This window comes from Callithrix jacchus, chromosome 13 (assembly GCF_049354715.1).
Source record: "Callithrix jacchus isolate 240 chromosome 13, calJac240_pri, whole genome shotgun sequence".
Classification (NCBI taxonomy): Eukaryota; Metazoa; Chordata; class Mammalia; order Primates; family Cebidae; genus Callithrix; species Callithrix jacchus.
Window position 1 is genome coordinate 25,093,472 of NC_133514.1, and position 24,140 is coordinate 25,117,611.

General features: G+C 34.2%; 1 long non-coding RNA gene across 1 annotated transcript in view; it reads left to right on the plus strand.

Annotated features, from left to right (window-relative positions):
• Positions 1–13,877, plus strand: part of LOC118146771 (uncharacterized) — a 55,711-nt gene extending 41,834 nt beyond the window's left edge. Inside the window, exons 2-3 of the long non-coding RNA XR_004732715.3 lie at positions 5,065–5,137; positions 10,012–13,877. This is a non-coding gene — a long non-coding RNA (uncharacterized LOC118146771). The remainder of the gene's footprint in view (positions 1–5,064; positions 5,138–10,011) is intronic.
• The last annotated feature ends 10,263 nt before the right edge of the window (positions 13,878–24,140 follow it).

Genomic DNA, 24,140 nt, shown 5'->3' on the forward strand with positions numbered 1-24,140 from the left:
TTTTTGGTGATTATTTGTTTAAACCCTTCTCCACATTTATCTGTAAACTTTGTAAGTTGGCTTTGTTTGCTACTGTTGGTGGCAAGTGACAATCAATAAATTCTTGTGGATTGAAATAATTCCTGAATGCTTAATCCTTTAATTGATCAGAAAGCTGCCATGGCAGAGAAAGAGAGAGATTAACAGTGAGATCCCGGATGGGAAAATGAGGTCACTGTGTTTGCCATCAGGTGGGCATGCAAAGCTTTACAAGAAAACAGAGGCCATCCTCAGGGCTAGAACTTGGGTTTAAAACCTCCTGCATAGCCAAGTATTCTGTGGTGAATAGAATATTCTGTCTTGAATGGAAAGGTCTCAGTTTGACTTTGCATAAAGCACACCTTGTGAACTTGTTACCAGGATTAACATGGTTTCAGAGGAGTCCATATTATTTTCCAATTACCTATTTTGAACAACAACAACAAACATGAAGTAATCTTATGGATTCTGATGGATCATTATTCCTCTCAGCACATCTATATGATAAGCTTTCCAATTCCCATTTAATAGGTGAGGAAAGTCACTGAAACATTTTCTTGGATGTGGACAGATGTTTTAAAACAGTCTCTGTACTATTTTTAAAAAGAATATCACCTACTCAGCTATGTGACAACTTTATTGACATTGTAGTCACATGAAATTTATGTTTTATGGTTCCCCTTTTACCTGTAAATTAACCAATCATGGAGGTTACTTGACCCAGACAGAGCCCTAAATCAATTTCACTGTCATTTGACGTTTTCTTCTACCACTGCTGTGAAGACCTCTTGGTACATCAGTGTTTAGTGATAACAACTTTGGAAAAATATAACACCATGCCAGTTGGTGATAACCATATGCTGAAACATGGCAGCTTTAATTTTTTTACTATATGAACAGCCAGAGGTTTTTAAAATTATTTTTCCTAAGTGTGTTTTGATCCGCTATGCTGTACTTATTTTCTAAATAAAGAAATCTATACTATTGATGAAGACTTAGATCTTCCAACTTTAGTTGATTTTGATATTTGCCTATGGTGTTAATCTCATTTGTTCTACTTGGAACTTTTATAAAATTTGTATTTTAGTTGTGTTCAGCAGCCCAAATGTACTTTTTATAGTCTCTTCTTTTTCTTTCTATTATTTCTAACATATAACTATGCCCACAAATCATATATGATTTTTGATATTTGTATTTTGTTGTTATCATGGTAGACTAGTTGATACAGGGGCTTAATTGTTTTACTGCCAGAGATCAGACTTTGATTTTGAGATTTTTATATTTGAAACACAGTTATGTAATTACAGGATTTTCATACAAAGCCTTGGTCACATATCACATATTTTATATCAGAAGCAAGGTAATTTGTATTTAGAGGATCTACCCTAGCAGGAAAAGTCAAAGTTCAGATCTCATTAATAGCAGATATGTCACAGTTGTTTTCCGTTCGTCATATGCTGGCTGGGTTTTGCAAGGATTTGGCTGGATTCAAGAGAGTTTTGAAATCAGAAAAAAAAAAAAAAAAAAAAAAGTCCTAACATTGTAACCTGTGAGGTCCCAGAAATGTCAGGGAAAAATAATGTTGTTTTTATAATTTTTGTGAGTGAATCTTGGATTTCTAAATTGTTAACTCCAGAAATAATGCTCTATGGAGACTGGCTTCTCTGGATGCTTTGAACCCCCTGCACACTGTTTTAATGAACTGTAAATACACTGTAAAATATACAGGCATTTTAGCAGTTAAGAAAAGTCAACAGCTAATACAGTGCCTCATGTGTATTCAATTTTATATTACAAACATTTAAAATGCATATGTGTATTTTATAGATTTAATCATAGAATGTATTGAGTTTAGTATGCTGGTAAATTCAATTAACCTGTAATTAACATCTTAATACTGTTTTTATTTTAAATGAACTTTGCAATATTATTGTCTACTCTTTCTTGTATCTTTTTCAACCAAGAAAAAGGTAAACTTCTCAAGTAAGAGATTTGCTTTAATTATCTTTCATGTTACTTAAAATCATTTGTGCAATTTGTGTTTTCCGCATCAATACTGATGGAAAAAGTATAACAGCAGTAAGAACACAGCAGATATGTATTGCATGAACTCTATGGAACACAGTGTAGTAAATGTGGAAGGATATGGAAAAGAGTTCCAGCTGACATTTTGGACTTCGCAATCTAAGAAGGAAGAGATAGAAATCATATTACAAAGAAGAAAGGAAAATGCTAAATGAAAGTCCAACTACATGATATATTCATGTAGAAGAAGGACTCCCTAAAATCAAGAAAAATGGTGGAAGAAGAAACAGGGAGGTAGTCAGAAAAGATGAGTTAAATATGAGCTGAATTTTGGGGGAAATAGAGAAGAATAGAATTTCCAGAGGGGGATAAGAAAGAATGAGCTATCCAGGTTAGGAGAGGAAAACATTCCTCTTCATTTTTTTTTTTCAGATTACTTTTGTTGTTATTTGTGGAACAAGATAAAAAACTATTAATAGTTAGAATTTGTGAGTTTATGGCATTGTCATATGTAGACAACAGAATCTCTCTAGGTAGGAATATAGTTTAATTCTACAAGAAAAAAGGAACTGGAATTTTGAAACATACTGTGAACAAAAAGACTGTAAAAACATGTTATTACTCCGTAATTAATACTATTTATTTTCCATAATTTAAAAACATCCAGTGAATTAGAATGCCTGAAAACTAATTAAGTGTGAAAAATTTGTTTTTCGTTGACACAGTAAAAACTAAATGGAAAATTTTTTTTAATATTCTGTCTTGCTACACTTTTTATTACTTTCAGAATACATTAACTATGCATTTAATTTACCTTTTACTTTGTCCTTTAGAGAGTTTCATAAATTTTAAGTTTTTCTTCTAATATGCTCTCTGTGTTTATCGTTTAGAAATAATTTATACATGAGTTGCATAATGTATAATTCTGGTGCACATATATATACATATTTTTATAAATATTGTTAGAATTGTGTGTATATGAAAATTAAAAGTTTTATATCTGTTTATTGTATTATAATGAAACACATTAATAATAAATACTCTAGGAAAAAATTGTTGGTATAAGAAAGTATTTATCGAACACAGAAATTTAGTAGGAAAGGAAATAGAAAATACTATTTATTTGTTCACACTAATAAGGAAATGCCATAAGGTAAAGTATATAACAAATTATAAAAGTACATATTTAATAATTTATACACAATATATCTTAAACATTGAATAAAGGACTCAATGGAAAATTCTTAGATCATTTACAATATTGTTCTTGAAACTTTAAAAATATTTATGTATATCTGTATATTTGAGACTCTTGGTGCCTACAATTTATTTAATCATCTTTTGGTACTTTTTTGGCCTAAAATAATTTCTTCAAATTAATAAGATTCATACTATATCTAATTTTAGCAGTAGATGAATTATGAGTCTTTCTAATTCTGCATTTTATGGGATTTGATGGCATAGAATATGCTGTCATTTTCCATTAAACAAATAAACAAAAATTTGTGTAAATACTTTCATATTTACAAAATCTCAAAATAGAAATATTCATTAGTCATATGATCTCTTTCCCCATTTAATTATATCGACATTAATTATTTGGGATCTAAACTGCTACCCATTTAAAAACAACTTTTTGAGAGAAAAACACAAACTACAAATATAAAAATCTTATTAATTGTAGAAACATCAATATGGGCAAAGTCTGCAAAGATATGAGTATATGTTTGTCTATAGGGAAACATATGCCTGTATTCCATAGCTAGCGTGCATTCACCTATTTAACAGAAATACTGAGTCCCTACTGTATGTATTGAAGAGAGTAGGTTTCAACAGTAGGAAAATAAATTATAGGTGGTCTATACCTGAGGATTTGCAATCTCTTATCCGAGATAAACAAATAATTTCAATAAAATGTTGTGTTATAATACAGATGTGGCTAAAATACTAAAAAGGAGCCCTCATAATGTTCCCTATTAATATTACTACAAGAGTGGTTTATGGGGTAAAATACCCATTGTTCTACTGACATGGCTTGAGCCATTCAAATATTAAAGGGAATTGTGGGGTTTCTTTGGTTTTAGCAAAAGGATGCAAGAATGAGTTGTTCTCATCATTGCCTGGCCATTACCAGAGAGTTTTATATAACATTACTGTTGAGAATCCCCGGCCAGACCTTGCTCTTATTCAGAAACTAAGCTTACGTCATCTTATAATAGAAACGTAATGGGCTAGAACATCTCAAACAAGGCAAACTGAGCCTGCATTAGATGCCTCTGGCTGTCAGGAATTGGAGCTTGGTATCTGAGTTTTCTCTCAGTACACCCCATCTGCCATCTCTCTCCTCCATCCATGCCATTTCATGCAGTTGCTGCCTGTTCTAGAGGGGTGAACATGTTAGATGGAGAAGTTTCAGTTGTCAGAAGATTGTTCAAGGACAAATCGTCAGCCACATTTCCTTGACTTCAGATTTATGAAACTTAATCCATTCATTTTCATTTCTCTTTGGAGGCCAGGGACAGATGTGTCTCTCTCCTACTTTGATATATATTTATTATTTTTTATCTATCTGTCTATTTATCATCTATATATCTATACATATGTACATATGTGTATATACATGTACGTGTGTGTATATGATTTCATGTTTGTTCTCAACTACTTTACTTTAGAATATAAAATCCCTCACTTCATATTTCTTTTTGTAAATGATGTTTCAATTTTACATTAGAGAACAGCAAAATGTAATGTGCCTGTTAATACATTGTTCCTTTGTGCTTCCCATGCCCCGTGTACTCTTTCCCATTTTGCCTTAATGTCAATTGCAATATTCCCTACTGAGAATGAAATTGATGTAAAATATAAGATTCATGATTTAATTTTCATAATGCAATTGCTGAATTGGAAGGCACTTGGCATTTATAATGTGCCAATTTAAAAAATAGCTAAGACATGTTTTTGTGTCACATTGATTATTCTTAATAAAAATGTATATATTTACTCAATCCCTTATTTTTGCAGAACATATTGATGCTCTGAAAGATGACTCCAGGAGAGTTTGAGGAGGCAAACACCGTCTACACAGTACTACAAGGTAAGTTTTAGAAATTGTGCAGGTTTGGTGCCTATGTCCCCAGAACCAGAAATCGTAATCACTGCATGGCAGAAAGAACAATCAGCTGGTAATAGGGAGTTACTAAGCAGACAAAGACAATATTGCTAAGGACAGCCTTGTGACAATAATAACAGGATCAGCCCCAGTAATTAGGCAGTTTGTAGCAGTTGATAGGAAAAGACAAAGAGTTATCTGTGATTAACCTACATACCCAGGCACTTAGATTGCCGAAGAATCACAGATGGCACAAAAAAATGTGTAGAAGAGATGAGTCCCAAATTGTGTGCACTGAAAATACAAGTTGATGTATTTTTCTAAAGGAAGGCCATTTTATACTATTCTTATACAAAATCATAAAGTTGTTTAGAAAAAAACACCAGAAAGAACAAAAGGAAATGGAAGGATATGCAATCATAGTAAAGGGAAAAACAGAAAAGAGTGATCAGAAGGACCTCTCCAGTCAACCTATACAAATACAAGCAAAATGATTCAGAAATTGTTCCTGTCCTCAAGGGGTTTATAGGTTAACGCAGGACACATGCTCACGTGCGCATACACACACACACACGTGCGCGTGCACAAATGTGTAAATATCTATAAAATAAGATGTTATAAATGCTACAATAAAGTTTAAAAATATGTCTGGGTACTGAGAATTTGGTAATTCTTTTTATGTGTGAGGGTGGGAGATTTTAAAAAGGCCAAATAAAACATGTGATGTTGATGCTACAGCTTGATAATTCAGAAGAGTTTGGAGAAGTAATGTGGACAGAACGTAGGAAATGCAGAATTTGAAATTAGTACCCAAGGTCAGAGGGGACAAGACAAGAGAATGATTCAATGTAGAGATCGTAGCCAATGCACAAGACTGTATGTTTGTTTACGTGTGTGTGTGTGTGTGTGTGTGTGTTTACTGTCACTAGCTTTCCTAGTGTCAGGTATGATGATAGAACCTCAAATGGGAATGAGTGTGAACATTGATTGTTAGAAAGCCTAGCTGCTAAAAATTTAAAAAGTGTGGTGGTTAGAGGTGGGCAGGTCACTTAAGCTTTACTAAATCTTCAACACAAACAGTTTGCAAGAGATACATCCTAGTTAGGTGAGCGGAGAGTACTTGTGAAAGGTCATAAGCTCCCAGTGTATGTCCAGTACTTGTCTAAATCATTCTAAATAAACTAGAATATCCTATCACTGAAATATTACAGTGAATATTATTGCTTATCCTTATCTATTAGGAAAAGAAATCTAGAAGGGAGAAATTCTCAAGTTATTTTCCAGGTGACTATTTAATTTCTCTAATGATGAGAAACTACACAAATCTCCAAAAAATAGCTTCTTTCTTCAGATTTACAATAAATGAACCAAAGCATTATTGACAGAATACTATAATAATTAAGATTGCTCTAAGATGGTTGAGATTAGACAAACTCTCAGATAAAGCAAATGAGCTAAGTAGTACAGAAATAGTAATCTGCCCTGAATCCTGTTTTCTCTTTATTTGACCCCAAACAGCTGAATAAAATTGGTGAAGTTTCAGTCTCTTTAATACAGAAATAGATTTTGGTATCTGATGATATCATCAGGAGCTTTGTCTCTTGTGTGAGTGATTTTTTTTTACTGTGAAAACCAAGGTGGTGTATTCTTTGCCTACTGCTGTGTAACAAATCGTCCCTGAACTTAGCAATTTAAAATAGTAAACAGTTGATGTTTCATGATTTCTTTGGGTCAGGGATCTGTGTGTGGCTTAGTTGTATGTTTGCAGTTCAGTGTCTCTCACAAGGCTGAAATCAAGGTGGTGGCCAGGGCCACAGTCCTTTCAAGGCCACCTGGGTGAAGAAGGATCTGCTTTGAAGGATCCTTGGGTCATTGTCAGGCCTCAGAAGATCTATTTCCAGGCTCACTCGCTTGCTTACTGTCAAACATCAGGATTTTGCTCGTTGTTAACTGGAGATCTCTCTGAGTTGGTTTCCTCCCATGCAGCCTCTCCATAGGACAGCTGAAAATATGGTAACTGGCTTCCCTTCAAGCAAGCAATTAAGAGAAGAAGAGAGATCATCTAATAAGAGAGAAGCAAAAGTCTAACCTCAGAAGTGGCATACCATCATTTATGTTGTACCCTACTCATTAGATGCAAGTCACTAGGTCTAGCCCACACTCAAGGGGAAGAGATGTCACAAAGGAGGGAATACCAGGAAGTGGGGATCACTGAGGGTCAATAATGTAAGTTACCCACTACATTGTGTCCTCAGGTTTTAGTTTCCTTGAAAAATCATTCACACACTCCAAAACCCCAGTTAATGGTTTTGTAGCTCACTAAATAATGCTGTTTGATTTGCTGTCAAGTTTTTAGTTGTCTGTATTTATCATGATAAGTGGCGGCATTGTTTTATTTATGAAAATAAGGACATTGAAAACACAAAGGTGTTGTGGAATATGGGAAATCTATACTTACCAAATGCATGGAAGACGATGCAAAATACCAGCAACATCCCATTTCTCTTGTGAAATTTGTTATCAGTGGAGGGAAAATAATGCTATGCTTAAAAGTCTGTAGGTAATAGCAAATGGTCAAAGTCAAAACAGTTTTGATTTACTCTTCAGAGGGTGTCTAAACTGGACATATAGTTGAAATTTTGTATTAAATGCAACTGAATTGGTTCATGGGTTTCTCCTTTACGTATATTTACTAATACTGTTGTATTACAAATGCTGTATTTTATAAGATCCATAGTATATTTTGTTTTTATCTGTCTTTGAAGAGCAACCAAGAGACACAAAATCAGATAATCAGAAATTTGAGGAATGGTCTTTAGGGATTACATATATATTTGTTTCTGTAAGTGGACAGATCTTACTGATAGGTAATAATTACTAATGGATAGAGCTCAGTAACTGATTTTTAATATTTCAAAATTGCTCATTTAAAATGAATATTTTGCTGTGATAAAATTATATAGACTAAATTATTAGTTTATTTGCTTTTGTCTGTAGTTATCTCACTGAAATATGAAAATTATCATGTATGAGGAGTTCTCATTAACATATATTTGCAGATGTGTGTATGTATACGTGAATATATGTATGTATGAGTGTAATATGTATGTGTGTATATGTATGTGATGTGTGTATACATGTACATGTATACATCACATGTATATACATATGTATAGATCACATGTATACATGTGTATACACACATCACATACATATACACACACAATGATATACATGTATACACACATCACATACATATACACACACAATAGTGGTAGTCAAATAAATTATTGTTGAGTAAATTCAGTTGAATGAGCAACACACAAATATTACTAGTTTTTAAAAAAATGTTGAAAGCAACTACTCAACCCTTCTATTTACAAATGAGGAAAATTTGACACAGAAAAAAAACTGATTTCTTGCAATACACATAGCTAACTAGTGGAAAATTTGATATTACAATGAAAACTTCTGATTATTTTATTTCTTTATTCTTAAAAAAAGGGATAAATGTACAGAACATGCAGGTTTGTTACATAGGTATATGTGTGCCATGGTGGTTTGCTGCACCTATTGATTTATCCTCTAAGTTCCCTCCCGTTGCCCCACACCCGCAATAGCCCCTGGTGTGTGTCGTTCTCTCTGTGTCCATGTGTTCTCATTGTTCAACTCCCACTTATGAATGAGAACATGAGTTGTTTGGTTTTCTGTTCCTGTGTTATTTTGCTGAGGATGAAGGCTTCCAGTTTCATCTACATCCCTGCAAAGGGCATGATCTAATTTAGATGCATAGTATTCCATGGTGTATATGTACCACATTTTCTTTATCCAGTCTCTCATTGATGGGCATTTGGGTTGGTTCCATGTCTTTGCTATCATAAATAGTGCTGCAATAAACTTATGTGTGCATGTGTCTTTATAGTAGAATGGTATATATTTTTTGGGTATATAGTCAGTAAAGGGATTATTGGGTCAAATGGTATTTTTGGTTGTAGATTATTGAGGAATTGCCATACTGTCTTACACAATGATTGAACTAATTTACATTTCCACCAACAGGGTAAAAGTGTTCCTATTCTCCATAGCCTCGCCAGCATCTATTGTTCCCTGACTTTGTAATAATCGCCATTCTGACTGGCATGAGATGGTATCTCATTGTGGCAAAACTCCTGATTCTTAACCCTTTTTTATTTTGGGTATAAACCAAGAATTTAACTTCATCTAGATAAGGGCCAACTTTTTGAACTGGAAGAAAGAATATAATATATTTTTTTAACCAGGACAAACAAAGACAAGAATCCAGCCTACCTGGATCTCAGATGTTGTTGGAAACAGTTCCTAATCAAAGGTTCTGCTTGTCCTCTATTTTCAAAGCCTAACTTCCTTGCCTCCTTGTCCTTAGTTACAGTATACAACCTTCCAGCCATCCAAATCTGTAACCCACATCTGTTCCTTATTCAGCACCTTTAGTTCTGAAACTTCTCTTCCTGCTGCTGTATCCCTCACCCCTGTTCCATTTTAAGTAGCCAATCAGGATCAGCTTAGATTGTGCTGTCTGATCCCAGCCAATGAGGCAAGGACACAGTAGCAGGGACTGACTGCTTGTGCTGTCTGACCCCAGCCAATGAGGAATGGACATAGTAGCAGGGACTGACTGCTGTTAGGGATTAAAAACCCCTTCCCTCCTTTGTTCAGTGTGCTCTCACGGTGACCAGAGGAAGGAGCAGTACTCTTCTGCAGAAGTAAATCTGCCTTGCTGAGAAATTCTTTATTTAAAGAAATCCTTTATTTGAGTGCTCATTTTTGTGTGACTTTGAGCTCTTATTTTCAACAATGTATTTTGTTCTTTCTGCTCCCAGGCTTTGTCCCAAGAACCTACATAGCTATGATGGACAAGGTTAAGTAATAAACCACACAGAGGCTGAAAGCTGCTGAACAAGTGCTCTGGTCACCTGTCCTTAGGCAAGAATTCTGGAAGGTATTTTGTGTATATTCATTAGTTCTAGCTAATCTAGAACCTCATACATGTTCATTATAACAACCTTGATAATGTTTTGTTTTAAATCACCATTCATGTGGTTTGACATACATAGAAATATTCACTGATTTTATGTATATGTTTAGATGATTTGTGACATATATGTCATCAGATAAATATTATCAGAATCAAAGATGTTGGAAATTACCATTGCCCCTCAATCTCTCCATGCCCTTTTAGTCAATCTCCTACTCCCATATATTGCAATAATTGATGACCTGTCTTCACTATAGTTTTACTTTTTCTAGAATTTTGTATTAGTGGAATTATACAATGCAGTGTCTCTTGTGTCAAGCTTCTTTCACAAAAAGACATTGATATTGTACATATCAATGTTTCCTTCCTTTTCATTGCTAAGCAGTGTTACATTGTATGGATGCGTCATTCTTTGCTTATTCATATGTGAATGCATAAACTAGTTGTGGTATGCCCATGCCACTTTCCAGTTCTGTGAATGTTCACATGCATTAGGGAGCTTACGTCTTCATTTTTCTTGGGTAAATATCTAAAAGTGATATTGGTAAATCATTTGACAAGTATATTTTTAACTATCCATGGAATTAACAAAATAGTTTTCAAAGTGTGCCATTTTGCATTTCACCAGAACTCATCCTTATCAATGCTTGCTTTGGCCAGTCTTTTTAATTTTAATCATTCTATAGCATGTATAGTGGTATCTCACTGAGGTTTCAGTATGCATTTCACCTAATGAAGTTGATCAGGGATTTGTATGCTTTTTTTGGCCATTTATGTATCTTTCTTGGTTATCTCCTTTATCTCTCTAGTTCTTTCTTAGATTATTTGTTATGTTGTTGAGTTAGAAAGAAGTCTTTGTTTCTGGATAAAAACTTTTAACAAATAAGTACACATATTTTCTCTAGTATGACTTTTGCTTTTTCATGTTAGAATCTTTCAAAAGCAGAAGTTTTAAATTTTGATAGAGTATAATTTATAATTTTTTTATGATTAGTGTTTTTAATTTTTTAAACTAATGCTTTTTTTGACCAATAAATCTTTGCCTAAGCCAAGGACAATTCTTTTCTCCTGTGTTTTCTTATAGAAGATTTATAGTTTTAGGTTTTCTGTATAGGCCTATGATTTGTTTCAAGTTAAATTTTTGCATATCACTGCTTCCATCCTGTTCCATTGTTCTATATATATATAGCCTTATGTCAATATTGCACTGGCTGACTTATTGTACTTTATAGTAAATTTTAAAATTGGGTGTATGAATATTTCAAATTTGTCCTTAATTTTCAAAATTCTTGAGGCTATTCTAGTTGCTTAAAATTCCATGTAAATTTTGGACTTAGTTTGTCAATTTATAAAAAAATTGTAAAAATAAGCTCCTTCCTAGGATTTGAACATGGATTGAGTTGAGGGAAACCTAATTTCTTATTACTGTCTTTCAATCCATGAATAGCTTATGTATCTCAGTTATTTATGTTTTAGTTCATTTCTCTAAGCAATGTTTTATCATTTCAAGTATACAGGTCTTGCACATATTTTGCTGTATATTGTAAGTATTTGATGTTTTTTCATGTGATTATAACTTATAATTTTAATTTCCAATTGTTCATTATCAGTATGTAGAAATACAATTATTTTGTATTGCTCTGTTGCTCTGCTAAACTGACTTAATAGTTTTTTGTAGTAGATTCTTTAATGTTTGCTACTAAGAAGATAGCATCTTCATTCTATACAGACACTTTTACATCTTTCTTTTTAATTTTTATGCCTATTGCTACTTTTTCTTCTTGACTGCACTGCCTAAGACCTCAAGTAGTCCATGATCATGAAATGCAATGGTTTTAATACATAATGTATTATCCTGAAGCAGCTGGCCCCGTAGAGCCCCGTCACAGCCTTCTAAAAGCACAGATAAAATGCCAATTTAGAGGCAACACTCTGAAAGAATGGGTGTTGTCCTTCTGGTTGCATTACATGCATTAAATTAAAGATTTATATGGTTCATTGTCCTCAATAAAAAAGAATGCCAAGGAATGAAAAGTGGTATACAGTCAGTCTCTTAGACTTAGATAGTTTGTGTTATGCATCTGCCCAACTCTAATTTCAGTTGAACTGAAGGTCATGGTTCCCAGTGGGGCACACTTTTACCAGAGTCAAATAAAGAATCCCACTGGGCCACAAGTTAGGGCAACTGCCAGGGCTCTTTGGATTTTTTGTGACCAGGAACCAGCAGGTAAGAAGAGGAGTCACCATAAATCAGAGGCAATTGACTCTAATGGACAAGAAGAGGTAATATTGCTTCCAATCAGTGAGCACAGGGAGGCTGTAGATGTGCTGAACCCAGGTGATGTACTAGGTTCCTCTGGGTACTAAGTACACATAGCAACACAGGCCTGGCAAGAGTGTGATTTCCAGGGCTCAGATACTATAGAGATAATGGTTTGAGTCATACCAGATAAGACAGTAAGACCTGTCAAGGTGAGAGTGAGGATGAGAAGACTTTAAAATGGGTAATGGAGGAGAAATAGAAGGGGTAGCAATGTGGCCCTGAGCATGAATTTTCAAACAGGTCAGCAGTTAGTTCTACCAACTTTCCTCTTCTACATTTACCCTCAGAGAGAGAGAGAGAGAGACAGACTTGAAACCACAGGAGTATTGCTACCTACAGAAAGAAGGTTTGTGGGGTGGAGTGGGAAATGGAGGCTGTATTCTCCTGCTGAGAAGGTGTAACTGACAGCAGGCCCATGCCATCTTCTGGTACCATCCTCACATTTGCCCTGAGGCAGTGCTTCCCACTGCTATGTATACCCGTGCTAATGCAGGCCCATTCCCATGAGGTGAGGGACTCCTCAATGGATTACTTTGGTTTCAAGACTCCCCATAAACCCTTCTAAGTCTTTTCCATATGATGCTGCAGTAGTCTGAGACTCTTCCTATCCAATTCTTCTTCCTTCCCATTTCCTTTTCTTCACAGGTGTCAGACCAGCATTGTGGTCTAAAGATTGCCCTGCTCTCTGTGGCCTTCCCTTTTTTTTCCCACAGCTTTCCCCCCAATAAATCTCTTGCATGTCTATTCTCATTTTAGCATTTGCTTTTTGGAAGACCCCAACTAGCAGATAAGTCAATGTAAAATGAGCAATTATTTTAGACTTTTGAGTTAGCATTCTTACAAAGAAAGATACACAAATGTCCAAAAAAACCCGATGTAAATTACCAGAAAATGTAAATTAAAGTCATAATTATAGGTCATCTAACACCCACTAGGACTGAAATTAGAAATATTTACAACAATAAATATTGGTGAAATGTTACAAATAGAACTCTCAATGATTGCTGGTGCTTATATAAAAGATTGCTAAAACTTTGAAAGTGTGTTTAGCAATTTCTTACACAGTTAATTATACACATACTTTTTGAGGCAAGAACTGCACTTATATTACTATAAATGCATAAATCAAAGTTTATGTCTAGAGAAGGATTTCTACAAGAACCTTCATGGCATCTTTATTCATAATGAAAAAAATTTCGTAGCAGCTTAAACATCCATCAAAAGAATGAATAAAAATATTTTATAGATTTATATAATAGATAATATTAATCAATAAAATGAAATACAATACTGAATCAGAAAACAACATGTGTCTGTCTCATAACCACTGAGCCAGATATGAAGGAGGATGTACTCTATGATTTTCTTTATACACAATTCTAAAAAAATGAAAATTAGTCTGTAGCAACAGAGAACAGATGAGTAGTCATCTAGGATGCGTCAGGGTGGTGGAGGCACAGAGACCCTGCAAAGAGGCGGGAGGAGGCTTTGTAGGCAAAGAAAATGTTCTGTAACTTGATTATGGCAGTGGCTTCCCCAGTACATCAACTGTTCCAATTAATTGAACTTCCAGTTAAGATCACTCAATGTACTGTACATAAATAATACCTTAATCAAATTGATAAAAATATTTCCACACATGTAGGTTCATCAAACACATTGAAAATAAACTGAATCTTCTAATTTGATGGAATACAACTCCCATTGTTTTGAAGCTATGCATTCACAAATAAAAACTCAGAGATAAAGACATGTAAAAAATTAAGTATTAAAATCTATGCACTAGAAAGAAAACTTTCTAATATTACTGACACTTTTATGGTCTCATGGCTCATAAAACTGTGATCTGTGTTTTTGTAAAGTGCAGAGGGTTTGTGATGTTTTGTTTTAGGTTAGAATCAGAATTTCAAACATTTGTCACATTCTTCATTTTCTCGTATCATGTGATTTTATATAAATGCATTTCTTGCATATGTACTTGAATTTATTATGAGTAAGCAAACTTGAAAAATTACATCACTAGTAAATTATTAAAAGTGCTGAGAACAAAGTTATTTTATATTCAGTAAATTTTTTAAAACCCATCATTAAAACTTGTCTAAAAGACATTTCTGGAGATAATTCTGATTATTATGCTCATAAGTAATGATTCCATCATTTAAAATGAAATACTGTTAACATTTTAAATGGTATATTAAAACAGTATTTCATCTACTAAGTTTCCATAATTCTTAATAAGTGCTACAGTATTAAAATGCAGCTATATTTTAGTTTTTATCTAGAAGAACACTGTATCTATTTTAATAACACAATGTTTGCTTTATAATATTATGGCTGTATGTATAGTTTATTTACAATGCTTTCTGTAATAATATTATAGTTATGGAATATAATTACTGTAATTTATTTATACAGCAGCTTTTTACAGTAAGATATTATTGCTGTTATTCTGAGCATTTTTAAAAAAGAAATGGGAGTGAAGAGGTGTTTCAAGAAATAATGAACAAGAACTGGATTCAGAGCCTGTCTTTCTACTTATCCACAAAATCGATTTTCTGTTTCTGTCATTTCTTTAACTACATATATGTACATTTCTCTATTCCTGAAGGGGGATGATTTGTAATAAGGGGTATTATCCCATGCCATAAACGGAAGAGAGATGAGTTGAAAATTCTGAAGCCTGTTCAAATAGCTTCGTTTTGAGTTCTGTGATTGAAGATGTGAAAAACATTGTAGTCTTCCAGCATTCAGTGTGTGTACACATACCGAGATCTTAATGCTTGAGTCTGGATTTGTTGATCACTTTGTAGTTTGACATCCAGAAATGAGTGGGTGAAACAATTCTGTGAGTCAAGACAGTGTTTTAGGTAAGTCATGGGGAAGTAGCTTGGAGAAATGTATATTTTTAAATGTTTAATGTGAAAGAATATGTATGAATAGTAGTGAGAAACAGCCATTCATGGCAAATACATTAATGATGAAGGGCAAGAGGAGAAGTCAGGGGCAGGTGGGATTCAGAGGAGAATGGGGCAGAGGATGTAAGCAATTCAGGTAGATCATTGGAAATTAAGGGAATTGCCTTCTGGTGAAACTTCTCATTTTAATATATATCATTCAAGTAAAACCAGGGTCATCAATTGGCTTAGTAGGTTTGTAGGAGAATCAGAGTTTGGGTTTGGATCAGACATTTTGCCTTCCAGAGAGCAGGAGAGTGAGTTTATTAAAGGCAGTTAGAAGAAATGCCTGCTGAGTTTAGAGTTATTGTACAAGGCTTCAATGACAAAATGAGTGATGTATTCCTTGGTAGACTAAAACATAATGAAATGGTACTCCATTTACCATGTTTCTATAATTCTTAAAATAAAGCAAAATAAATGAAACTGTTAACATGCAGTTATAAAATGACATGTATTCTTTATGAAGTTTTCAGTGAATTACAGCTTTATGTTTTAATCGGTAGATTTGGTCAGTTAGTGAAACATTAATCACTACAGAAAGCTAGACAATTTCAAATTCAATTTTTTGTATGTGTAAAAGGAGTTACACAAAGTTTCTTGTACAAATTTCTTGCTGACACATAGTAAAAATGGAGCTCAGAAATTTTTATTTTCCAGCCCACTGATTCAGTCACACTGATGAGGCAAAAACAATTCTCTCTGGTAAAACTAGTTTAAACATGGCAATAAATCAATCTAAAAGCAACTTATAGATTCCTTCATTTCTTTTTTTCTGACAGATTCAGCTATTGACATTATGAAATTTTGTGTGTTCCATCAGGTGAAGCTTACTCACATCTTAAATGGTTTCAACATCCAAATTCCTAAGTAAGGCTTTAAATGAAGAAAGAAAATACCAATGTACACCAGATCTTTCAAAGTGACCTTGTTTTTATTAACCATTTGAATTTTTATTACCACACATCACAAACACAACTCCTTCATCCCCCAATTCTACCACTGGTCATTTAATAAACCTATTTTATGACATAGCAAACATGAATCTTCTACATAGTACACCTTTTCCCAAAAAACTGCCTCTGAAACTTCTAGTCACTTTACTCTGCTACTCCCTCTGCCAAGCAAGAGTCTCTAGTCATGTCTACAAACCATTAAAAAATAGACAAAACCTGAACAGACATTTTTTCTTCATTCTTATCTTTTCTTTCTTTTCCTTCCCCTCCCTCCCTCCCTCCCTCCCTCCTTCCCTCCCTTCCTTCCTCTTTTTCTCTTTTTTTCTTTTTCCTTTTTTCTTTTTTTGATGGAATCTTACCCTGATGCCCAAGGCTGGAGGGCAGTTGTGCAATCTTGGCTCACTACAACCACTGCCTCTGGGCTCAAGAGATCCATCCTCTCACTTCAGCCTCCCGAATAGCTGGGGCCACAGGCACATGCCACCATGAATGCCTGGCTATATTTTTTTTATTATACTTTAAGTTCTGGGGTATATGTGCAGATCATGCAGTATTGTTACATAGGTATACACATGCCATGGTGGTTTGCTGCATCCATCTCCCCATCACCTACATTAGGTATTTCTCCTAATGCTATCCCTCCCCTAGCCCCAACCCTGCTATCCCTCCCCTAGCTCCCCCACCTCCCAACACACCCTGGTGTATGATGTGTTCTCCCTGTGTCCATGTGTTCTCATTATTCAACACCCACTTATGAGTGAGAACATACGGTGTTTGGTTTTCTATTCTTGTGTCAGTTTGATGAGAATGATGGTTTCCAGCTTGATCCATGTCCCTGCAAAGGACATGAATCTATCATTTTTATGGCTGCATAGTATTCCATGGTGTATATGTGCCACATTTTCTTTGTCCAGTCTATCATTGATGGGCATTTGAGTCGGTTCCAAGTGTTTGCTATTGTAAACGTTGCCGCAATGAACATACATGTGCATGTGTCTTTATAATACAACAGTTTATAATCCTTTAGGTATATATGCCTGGCTAATTTTTTGTATTTTTTTTGTAAAGATGGGGTTTTGCCATGTTACCTAGGTTAGTCCTGAACTTTTGATCTTCCCGCCTTGGCCTCGCAAAGTGCTGGGATTTACAGGCCACCATGCTCGGCCCATACATTTTCAAGAAAAGAGATACAAATGGATAACATGAATATGAAAAATGCTCAACATCTCCAGTCATCAGGGAAGTGCAAGCTAAAACCATAGAAATACCATCTCACTCCTATTAGAATGTCTATGATAAATAAAAAAAAATGAATGATAGCATGTGTTGGCAAGGGAGAAAAGGAAACCCTTGTACATTGTCAGTGGGAATATAAATTAGTACAGCCATTTTGGAAAATATTTTGGAGTTTCCTCAAAAAATTAAAAATATAATTACTATATTATTCAGCAATCTTATAGAGCATATATGCAAGAAACTTGAAGTGGATATGTGGAAGAGATACCTGTACTCGCATGTCTATTTCAGGATTATCAACAATAGCCAAGATATGGAGGCAACTTAAGTGTACATCAACACATAAATATATTTTTAAAATGTGGCATTCCATTTTAAACAATGAAATATTATACAGCCTTTAAAAAGGATATACTATCATTTGTGATAACATGGATGAAACTGGAGAGCACTATGCTAAATGGAATAAGACAAAATGACAACTAGTATATAACCTCACTTATATGAGCAACCTAAAAATGTCAATCTCATTGAAACAGAGAGTAGGAAGGTGATTACCAGAGGCTTGGAAGTGTGGAGGAAGAGAAGGGTTAGGGACAAAGGAGATACTGATCAAAGGATATGAATTTTCATTTAGACCGGAGGATTAATTTTTAGTCCAATAATCTATTGCACTGCATGGTGACCACAGTTAATAATGTATTGCGTATTTCAAAATTGCTAGAAAAATAGATTTTTAACATTCTTACCACAAAAGAAGGATAATATGATGAGGTAATAGATATATTAATATGCTTGGTTGAAGTGTTCTATAATGTATACATAAATCAGAATATCATGTTTTACTTTATAAATATATACAGCTATTATTTGGCAATTACATAAAATAAAAAAAACTTTTTTGGAAGATCTTAAAACATGAAGGGTTAGCAAATGGTCAAACATTAATGGATTAGAGGTAAAGAGACAGGAGGTTATACAGAGGGTAAGTCATTAAGCCAAGATAGGACTCTGGGGAAGGGCCTGGGTACACATGGCACCAGGTCCATTATTATGCTCATCATTCGACATGAGGACCAGCAAGTGAGAGGAACAGGAATTACTGAAAATAAGGAGATATAATAGATGCAAGGTGCATTTCAGTTATTTTTAAAGTTTTAAGACTATTTTCTCCTTTAATTTTATGTAGGTATTTAGGGGCATCCTCTGCTCTTTTTATGATAATACTATTCATATTGCTGTACACGAATTCTTATTTACGTCTGTGTTAATTTCCTTCGATCATGTCCTAGATGCATTGTTTTTTAAAAGGTTCCTCTTACTTGCTGTCAAACTAGAAACATTGGACCAGATTACATTAGTTTGCAACATGTTAGTTTTAGTTCTATCAATACTCTTCAATGATTTTTCCATCAATTCTTACATCAATACCACTCAGTTATTAAAACAATATATTTTTAGATTTGATCATCATATTTTTACTCTTTTTAAAAAAATTGCGTTGTCATTCTTCTGACATTCACATTCTAATCAAGATTCCTCAACCTTGGCAACTGTTAACGTTTTTGGACCCGATAATTCTTTCTTGCAGGCACTATTTAGGAGAGAATGTTAAGTAGCATCTCTGGCCCCTACCAGCTGGATACCAGCAGGAATAACCACGGTTGTGATGACTAAACATGTCTCTAGACATTGTCCAGTGACTCCTGGGGGTAAATAGTTCCTTTTCAAGAACCACTGTTGTAAATAAACTGTGACATCATGTTTTTAAATTGAAAAGTAAATCCCATTAGCAATTTCAGTTGGCACTGAATTAATCTTATAAATACAAGGGTAAAATATAAACTTCTTGACAATATCTGTTATTCTTAATCAAAGTATTTTGGTGCCAAACCTTAGTTTCTAACTTCACTTTCTCAATGATTCACAGATTTTCTATCCTGTCCTGAAAAATATGCATTATCTACTGATTATTGCTGCTGTATGCCATATATGAGATTTCTTCTGGACATTGCCAATAAGTAGGCTAGGAGTGCTGGTAATTTTAATTTGTGAAGTATTTTGTGAATGTGTATGAGTGTGCACATGCATGTCTCTATATGTATGTCTGTGTGAACATAAGGCTATGATATTTTTGTGGAAAATTAGGAAGGCTAAATTAATGAAACTCCATTCAAAACACAAGCAGAGGCTCAGCAGTTTGAAAAGCTCTCTGTCAATAGTGGGACAGAGTCAGGTCAATGTAAAATGGATTGCCAAGGTTGGAAAAAGTGAACACATAAGTGATGCCAATTGTTTTGTGGCATCTAGATATGATCAGTATTGAAAAACATTCTCTTTGTGGGTCTATTTGACTTATTTCTCCCATTGTGCTGGATCCTACATGAAGAAATTATTTTACCCATGATAAAACCGGACACTAGTTAAAATGGTAAGAACAGATTTCAATCAGCAATAATTATTGCAATAAGAAAAAGAGTCCACGGGTCCATGGTGGACTGAACTCAACTTTGATTTGTACAGAGGTGACAGGAAATTCTAAAGAGAGAACAAGGGAGTAAATAGGAAAAGAGGTCAGCATGAGTTTGATAGAGTCAAGGATGTGAAAAATACGAAGGGTTAGTTGGTGTGACTGTGGTTAGGCTGGCTGTTCTAGCTTGAGATTATAAAGATATTTATCATCGCAGAGAGACTGGGAGACAGAGGCTCTGTCCTCAGGTCTTGGCTGAAACAAACAGTAAAATTTTTGGCAGCCTTGAGTTTCTCAAGCAGGCACTATCAGGGGGCCTAGGGTCATCTTAAGGATGTGGCCTGGAGGTGTTAGAAATGATGTTAGTGTTTGTTGAACTCTTCATGGGCCAAAGTTAAAGCCTAGTGGAACAGGAGGCTCAAAGGAGCCTGGCTGGAGTTTGGTCAAGGAGGGAATCTTTGTTAGTTCCACAGAGGTCAGCGTCATCAATTTTTCCAGCTATTGCATGTTTATTGTCAGTGCTTGTTTGCTGAAAAGTTAAATTAGCGATCAGAGAAAAGGAAATTTGAAAAATGTAAAACAGATAAAATGGTACTTGCATCTGTATTCTTACTCAAAAATACATCATGCTTTTCATATCAGAAACCTATAATTAATCTTGGAGATTATACATATTTTGTATAATATGGTTAGAAATATTTCCTTGACTGCTACCTGTATAAGTTTGGTATGAATTTAGAATGCCATTTAGAATTTAGAATGCTTCATGTAGGGAAGATTATATCTCACTTTGCTCCAGAACCTAACAAGATGCATTCAACTATAAAATACAAAATGTAAATATATAGTCCACTTCAAAATCTTCAGAATTTAATCTGATGTATTATCTAATATAAATGCCAGGATGTTTTAAATGTTTGACTTAGTATCCTTGAATTATAGAGACAGTGACTTTTGGAAACTGAATGCAATGTCTACATCATCGAAAATCCTTAACCTTATGAATCTCTAAAATTGCCTTTAACTGTAAGTGATTTAACTGAGATCTAGATAAATTACAAGTAACAGAAGGAAAAATGTCTTTAAAGAGAATATCTGGAATATTAGATAAGGAGCAAAAACTCAAGACATGTCTTAGTATAAAAATATTTTCTCTTAGCAATAATTTTTCATATTGATAGAAGAATGTTCTTCCTGAAGCAGGACTCAGTGCTGGGGCATAGAAAATTGTTCCTGATGCTATAAATTTTTACTGTCAAGAGCCTTAAAAGTTATAGATAGTCAGATTCTGTAAACTAAAGCCATCTTCCAAAGTGTGAGGTTTTGAGTTGCATCTTTACTGTATTTACTCAGGCTGCCGCCATATATAAAGGATTGCAGGAGTCCGTAAAACTTACTCCCTCTGCTCTTGAAGGTGAACAGAACACTTTAGTAGCAAAAGCATATTGACACTGAAGGCAAAACAAGGAAAGAAATCTCTCTGGGCCCCACTTCTATCTCTTAAAAACTCTTAAAAAATAAATTCATTTCATTTTAATGATAATAAATAAACATATGATTTAAATAAAGACCAGTTCAATTTTGAAAAAGAAGAAAATAGCTTCAAAAAATGATTAATATTTAAGATACTCTCTTTAGAAATACCATATAGACTTAAATAATCTGGATTTTTTTCTTGAAAGTAATGATCATAATTTCTGAAACTATTTTAACAGGCGTGGAAATGTGCTTTAGGTTTTTTGTGTAATCAAATGGGAATGACTGGCTCAGCATCTGTCTTAGTCTGGCTGCTGTAACAGAAATACCATAAATTGGCTGGATTAAACAACAAGCATTTATTTCTCATTGTTCTGGAGGCTGGGAAGTCCAAGAGGAAGGTGCCAGCAGATTCAGTGTCTGGTGGGGGCCCACTTCCTGTTTGATAGAGGCTGTCCTCTTGCTGTGTCCTCACCGTGACAATCAAAGAGGCAAGAGAGCTCTTTTGGGTTTCTTTTATAAGGGCACTAATTCTATTTATGACGATCCACCTTCATGATCTGATCATCTCCCAAAGGCCCTACCTCTTAATACCATCGCAATAGGGATTAAGATTTCAACATATGATTTTAGAGGGACGCAAACATTCAGTCCTTAACAGCATCCACACACTCAAGTTGCAGCAAAGTTCTAAACAGGACATGCATTTGAATGATCTGTCCTGAAGAATATTTGCAAAGTGTATCATCTTTACAAATACATCATTCTCTGAAAAGCACTTTCTACATGCCCCAATTGTGTGCCAGTGGAAAACAAGTTCATATACTGAATATTAAGCATAGCTTGTCAGGTTTCTTTCATTAGATACAATTGATTTCTAAACTTATGACCATGGATATTGCTATAATTCTTTTTAAGTCTTTTCTTCATTAATTATTTTAAGAAACATACAAAAGGCCTTCAGAATGACTAGACAGCCTCTTGAGATCCTCTATCACTGCTTATGTTTTTAAGTGTAAGGAAAGGAGCATTGTCTGAGAAGTGGCCCCTTTCCAACCATGAAAAGTATTTTTATTTTTTTCTATGTATTAAGTGACAGATTATTACATTTAATGTGTATCTCTACTTCCGTTTTCTAATCATATGTCACTTTCAAGTCTCTAGGTTTGCCTCTAATTGCTGCTGTTCCACAGTTACTGGCTATCAGTTAATGTCAGTGGAAAAGTACATTTTAGCAGTAGTGTTTTATTAACACATACAAACTGAAAATGAAAACAAGATAAAATTACAGTTCTCCCTCTATGTTCTAGAAATTTAGGCAGTCAACATTTTAAAGAGATAGATAATTACTATTTTTAATAATATATAAACCTAATGTATAAAGACAGAATTTCTCTGTGAATTATGTATGTCCTCCAAAAAAAATTACTTTAACTACATGGATGTTTATTTTCTTGATATTTCTATACCATGATTCTTCTTTCATTTTCATTGACTTATCTCCATCCCTGATTCTGTGTCCTTGTACTCATAACCACTGATTAGACATCAAAAATGGAAAGCAGGCTTAATTCATACATTCACTGATTCAATGAACAATTTTAATTGAGTTCCAGGCATTGTCCTAAGCATGAAGGTAATCGATAGATTAACAAAACTGACCTACTCCCTGAACCCAGTCAGCCTATTGTTTACTAGATGTTGGGCCTAACATTTCACACATTATTCCACTTAATTTTCACCAAAATCCTGTGAAACATATAGTGCTACAATCTAGTTCTATAGATGAACAAATTCAAGAACTTTACTTGACTTGGCTACATCATCTGATTAGAAAAGCACAAGGGCTGATTAGCTCACAGTACATAAATGTCATCAGGATAGTTTTTATTTTTTATATTGGCTGAAGAATACACAAACAAACAAACTGCCAGGTTAAACCATTGAATACAGAAGATGAAACCACAATGAAGGGATTGTTTTTCACTCTCTTTTAAAGAGTGCATTTTATTTATGTGCTCGGATTGTTTAGTATTCTCTAATAAATGAATACATTAAATCTGAATTAATAATACAAATAGATGTTTTGCATTTTAATTGTAAATTAACAATTTGAGGAAAATCTCTGGGTCTGAAGTAAACTGTACCATATGATATTGAATAGCCAATTGAGAAGGAAGGCAGAAATCAAAAAAAGTTATTAAAGTGAATTATTCTTCAAAATGAAATGAAGCTTCTAACCTGAGTTGTTTTCAGATTTTGTTCATTTCCTCCTCACATCATAAAAACAAGACCTGGTATAACATGTACTACAAAACATTGTGCTGGTTGACAAAAAAATATTTTGGGTTCTTTTTATTTGCCAGTTTGGGTGATGGATGAAGTTTATCATTCTACTTTATGTTTCCTCACCCGCAGATTTAAATACAACTTTGGATGAAGTTAAGTGGTTTCTAAGGATGATTTTTAAAATCTCTATGATGACATTTTTATTACTCAGATTACAAAACAAAACAGAAAGCATTTTGTCTATGGCTTATGAGGTGGTTTTTAGAATTA